General features: G+C 39.6%; 1 protein-coding gene across 3 annotated transcripts in view; it reads right to left on the reverse strand.

Annotated features, from left to right (window-relative positions):
* Positions 1 to 5,523, reverse strand: part of slc29a3 (solute carrier family 29 member 3) — a 53,083-nt gene extending 47,560 nt beyond the window's left edge. The window contains exon 1 of one of the 3 annotated variants that reach the window (XM_052494951.1): positions 4,953 to 5,522. The gene's annotated coding sequence lies outside the window, so the exon portion shown is untranslated. Of the gene's footprint in view, positions 1 to 4,944 lie in introns of all 3 variants that reach the window. The other 2 variants (XM_052494948.1, XM_052494959.1) reach the window with 2 other exon arrangements.
* Positions 5,524 to 6,000: the final 477 nt, after the last annotated feature.

Here is a 6,000-nt window from a genome sequence, read left to right on the forward strand (position 1 = left end):
TGTCTTATTGTCTTATTGGGGAATGTCTTATTGGGGAATGTCTAATTGAGGAATGTCTTATTGAGGAATGTCTTATTGAGGAATGTCTTATTGTCTTATTGAGGAATGTCTTATTGTCTTATTGAGGAATGTCTTATTGTCTTATTGAGGAATGTCTTATTGAGGAATGTCTTATTGTCTTATTGGGGAATGTCTTATTGTCTTATTGAGGAATGTCTTATTGAGGAATGTCTTATTGGGGAATGTCTAATTGAGGAATGTCTAATTGAGGAATGTCTTATTGGGGAATGTCTTATTGAGGAATGTCTTATTGGGGAATGTCTTATTGGGGAATGTCTTATTGGGGAATGTCTAATTGAGGAATGTCTTATTGAGGAATGTCTTATTGTGGAATGTCTTATTGTGGAATGTCTTATTGTGGAATGTCTTATTGTCTTATTGGGGAATGTCTTATTGTCTTATTGGGGAATGTCTTATTGTCTTATTGAGGAATGTCTTATTGTCTTATTGAGGAATGTCTTATTGTCTTATTGAGGAATGTCTTATTGAGGAATGTCTTATTGTCTTATTGAGGAATGTCTTATTGGGGAATGTCTTATTGTGGAATGTCTTATTGTCTTATTGGGGAATGTCTTATTGTCTTATTGGGGAATGTCTTATTGTCTTATTGGGGAATGTCTTATTGTCTTATTGGGGAATGTCTAATTGTCTTATTGGGGAATGTCTAATTGAGGAATGTCTTATTGAGGAATGTCTTATTGTCTTATTGGGGAATGTCTTATTGTCTTATTGGGGAATGTCTTATTGTCTTATTGGGGAATGTCTTATTGTCTTATTGGGGAATGTCTAATTGTCTTATTGGGGAATGTCTAATTGAGGAATGTCTTATTGAGGAATGTCTTATTGTCTTATTGGGGAATGTCTTATTGTCTTATTGGGGAATGTCTAATTGTCTTATTGGGGAATGTCTAATTGAGGAATGTCTTATTGAGGAATGTCTTATTGTCTTATTGGGGAATGTATTATTGTCTTATTGGGGAATGTATTATTGTCTTATTGGGGAATGTCTTATTGTCTTATTGGGGAATGTCTTATTGTCTTATTGGGGAATGTCTAATTGTCTTATTGTCTTATTGGGGAATGTCTTATTGGGGAATGTCTAATTGAGGAATGTCTTATTGAGGAATGTCTTATTGTCTTATTGGGGAATGTCTTATTGGGGAATGTCTTATTGGGGAATGTCTTATTGGGGAATGTCTTATTGAGGAATGTCTTATTGGGAAATGTCTTATTGAGGAATGTCTTATTGGGGAATGTCTTATTGAGGAATGTCTTATTGTCTTATTGGGGAATGTCTAATTGAGGAACGTCTTATTGTCTTATTGGGGAACGTCTTATTGGGGAACGTCTAATTGGGAAATGTCTTATTGGGAAATGTCTTATTGGGGAATGTCTTATTGCGGAATGTCTTATTGGGGAATGTCTTATTGAGGAATGTCTTATTGTCTTATTGGGGAATGTCTTATTGGGGAATGTCTAATTGGGAAATGTCTTATTGGGGAATGTCTTATTGCGGAATGTCTTATTGCGGAATGTCTTATTGCGGAATGCAACTGCTTGTCTTGAATATTTGTGTTGTACTGTATTTTACTTGTATATTGTATTTGAAAATTATATATATGTATATATACACACACACACACACAATTTTCAAATACAATATACATATATATTTTACCTTTATTTAACTAGGCAAGTCAGTTAAGAACAAATTCTTATTTTCAATGACGGCCTAGGAACAGTGGGTTAACTGTCTGTTCAGGGGCAGAGCGACAGATTTGTACCTTGTTCAGCTCGGGGATTTGAACTTGCAACACTTTCGGTTACTAGTCCACCGCTTTAACTACTAGGCTACCCTGCCGTCCCAGTATAAGTATAAGTAATATATATATACAGTGCCTTGCGAAAGTATTCGGCCCCCTTGAACTTTGCGACCTTTTGCCACATTTCAGGCTTCAAACATAAAGATATAAAACTGTATTTTTTTGTGAAGAATCAACAACAAGTGGGACACATTCATGAAGTGGAACGACATTTATTGGATATTTCAAACTTTTTTAACAAATCAAAAACTGAAAAATTGGGCGTGCAAAATTATTCAGCCCCTTTACTTTCAGTGCAGCAAACTCTCTCCAGAAGTTCAGTGAGGATCTCTGAATGATCCAATGTTGACCTAAATGACTAATGATGATAAATACAATCCACCTGTGTGTAATCAAGTCTCCGTATAAATGCACCTGCACTGTGATATTCTCAGAGGTCCGTTAAAAGCGCAGAGAGCATCATGAAGAACAAGGAACACACCAGGCAGGTCCAAGATACTGTTGTGAAGAAGTTTAAAGCCGGATTTGGATACAAAAAGATTTCCCAAGCTTTAAACATCCCAAGGAGCACGGTGCAAGTGATAATATTGAAACGGAAGGAGTATCAGACCACTGCAAATCTACCAAGACCTGGCCGTCCCTCTAAACTTTCAGCTCATACAAGGAGAAGACTGATCAGAGATGCAGCCAAGAGGCCCATGATCACTCTGGATGAACTGCAGAGATCTACAGCTGAGGTGGGAGACTCTGTCCATAGGACAACAATCAGTCGTATATTGCACAAATCTGGCCTTTATGGAAGAGTGGCAAGAAGAAAGCCATTTCTTAAAGATATCCATAAAAAGTGTTGTTTAAAGTTTGCCACAAGCCACCTGGGAGACACACCAAACATGTGGAAAAAGGTGCTCTGGTCAGATGAAACCAAAATGGAACTTTTTGGCAACAATGCAAAACGTTATGTTTGGCGTAAAAGCAACACAGCTCATCACCCTGAACACACCTTCCGCACTGTCAAACATGGTGGTGGCAGCATCATGGTTTGGGCCTGCTTTTCTTCAGCAGGGACAGGGAAGATGGTTAAAATTGATGGGAAGATGGATGGAGCCAAATACAGGACCATTCTGGAAGAAAACCTAATGGAGTCTGCAAAAGACCTGAGACTGGGACGGAGATTTGTCTTCCAACAAGACAATGATCCAAAACATAAAGCAAAATCTACAATGGAATGGTTAAAAAATAAACATATCCAGGTGTTAGAATGGCCAAGTCAAAGTCCAGACCTGAATCCAATCAAGAATCTGTGGAAAGAACTGAAAACTGCTGTTCACAAATGCTCTCCATCCAACCTCACTGAGCTCGAGCTGTTTTGCAAGGAGGAATGGGAAAAAATGTCAGTCTCTCGATGTGCAAAACTGATAGAGACATACCCCAAGCGACTTACAGCTGTAATCGCAGCAAAAGGTGGCGCTACAAAGTATTAACTTAAGGGGGCTGAATAATTTTGCACGCACAATTTTTCAGTTTTTGATTTGTTAAAAAAGTTTGAAATATCCAATAAATGTCGTTCCACTTCATTATTGTGTCCCACTTGTTGTTGATTCTTCACAAAAAAAGACAGTTTTATATCTTTATGTTTGAAGCCTGAAATGTGGCAAAAGGTCGCAAAGTTCAACGGGGCCGAATACTTTCGCAAGGCACTGTATATAAGTAATATACAGGGTCTCTTTCACAAGGCAGTTCTATATATATATATATATATAAGTAAGTAATAATATATATATATGACTACCTTGTGAAAGAGACCCTGTTCTCAATGGCGACTCCATAAATGCACCCAACAATTCATGGGGTAAACCTAACCAATGCTTTGGCATGTAGGGGGTTGCTGCACTACCCCTACTTCCCGTGACCATGCCTTGACTGTGAGTCTGTCCCCATGGCAATGCCTTGACTGTGAGTCTGTCCCCATGGCAATGCCTTGACTGTGAGTCTGTCCCCGTGGCAATGCCTTGACTGTGAGTCTGTCCCCATGTCCTTGACTGTGAGTCTGTCCCCATGTCCTTGACTGTGAGTCTGTCCCCATGTCCTTGACTGTGAGTCTGTCCCCATGTCCTTGACTGTGAGTCTGTCCCCATGTCCTTGACTGTGAGTCTGTCCCCATGTCCTTGACTGTGAGTCTGTCCCCATGTCCTTGACTGTGAGTCTGTCCCCACGTCCTTGACTGTGAGTCTGTCCCCACGTCCTTGACTGTGAGTCTGTCCCCACGTCCTTGACTGTGAGTGTGTCCCCATGTCCTTGACTGTGCCAGACCCACTAGGACGACACCAGCCCATGTAAATGAAAGTAGCCAGCCTACAGTTAGGGAGTTTATGAAAACGTTATCTCTCGTTGACAGACTACTTAAACATAATGAAGCATCTGACCAAATTATGCAAGCTTTTAGTTCTGGGTTAACCGATTTCAATGAAAACGGGACCAGACAGATCACATGAAGCCACAATACTGTTTTCCAGTGAAGCAATGTCACTCATACAGTTTTAGGTGTGACGTGATTAAATGATGCGGTCTTCCGTTCTGCTATTTTCTTTCAAAACAAGAATTTTGCAACCTCTTTTTGGTGAGCCAGTCAACCAGAGAGGACTATAGGATTGTAAAGTGCTGATCCTGCATCCGTAAGTATCACGTGTTGGCAGGCATTGAAATAGAATCACGACTTTAATTCTAGTTCTGTGTTTTGCACAACTGCTGCGGAAAGATGATGCATCGACGAGGCTAATTCACAATCACATCAGCCTGAGATTGACTAGTCTGAAACTGTGATCACGAGTTTAGTGGCTATATTTGTTCATAACGCATCTATCAAAACACAAACACAATAGTAATTCAACCGGTTCACCTGCCTTTCCACACTGCAACAGCAATCTAGTAGCCTTCATACAATCCCTTCATCATTCGTTTGATTGAATCCATGGTACTCCATATCAAACCGGTAACCGCGTATGGAACAGATTTCTTGAAACGTTCAGAATACACTATCAGTCACGTATCATCAGATACTCACCTACTTACTATTCGACGCGTGTCACCCATCAATCGACATGAGAAAGAAAGCACACATTCGCCGATGTTGTCGGCGTTGGCTTGTCAGAATAGGTTGAATCCGAAGTAAAAGTCAGACTTGAACCTGACTTGTGTTATTGTTGTCTCAGTCGTCGGTCGTCACCAGTTACCACAGCCACAGAGTTATAAACTCCGCCCTTTTCTTAAATGTAGCTTCTTAAAATTAGATTTGAAACCTGACCATAAGCACAATGTTAACCTTATGCTTAACTTTAACCATAATTTAAGACCAAAAAGCTATTTTTTGTTAATATACATTTTTGACGATTTTTTTTATTTTACACTTTGTAGTTGTGGTAACTAGTGGAAACCAAACCGTCCTCGCTGTGTTTCTCTCAAGTTCCTGACAACAGAGACCAGAGTATTGTTTTAAATGTTTTGTTTTATTTAACCTCTACTTAACTAGGTAAGTCCGTTAAGAACAAATTGTTTTTTTACAATGACGGCCAAACCCTGACGAAGCTGGGCTAATTGTGCGCCGCACCTCTGGCACTCAAAAACCACCGCCGGATGTGATACAGCCTGGACCGCAGAATTCAGAGCAGTCGTCGTAGGTATTCACAATGTATCCACGAGAGTATGGATTGATCGTGCAGTACTCATATTCAACAGTATACGGCAATGTGGGACCGCTTATTTTGTTAGCGATGGTTTAGAAAAGTAATACCCGTGTATTGTGAATGAATACCGCACAGCCCTCATTTATTGTACCAGTCAACCTACTATGGCGTAATGAACACTTCCACGGGAAAAACAAAAAGCCACGTGGATGTTTTGGAGTCTGATAACTCTGAGGAGCACTTGGGTACTGAGCATACTAAACCAAGCTAGTCTGGGTGATTCCCTCCACCATCCTCTATGCTTGTGAATTTAATCTAAACGCGCTAATCAACGCAGAAGAAGAAAAAAAAACTAAAATAACATGTACGGAAATGCTGTATTTAATGGATCTTCAAAGATGTGTTTTATATGTTTAAAATATATAAGAAATATTTCA

The sequence above is a fragment of the Oncorhynchus keta genome, chromosome 3 (genome assembly GCF_023373465.1).
Source record: "Oncorhynchus keta strain PuntledgeMale-10-30-2019 chromosome 3, Oket_V2, whole genome shotgun sequence".
Lineage (NCBI taxonomy): Eukaryota > Metazoa > Chordata > Actinopteri > Salmoniformes > Salmonidae > Oncorhynchus > Oncorhynchus keta.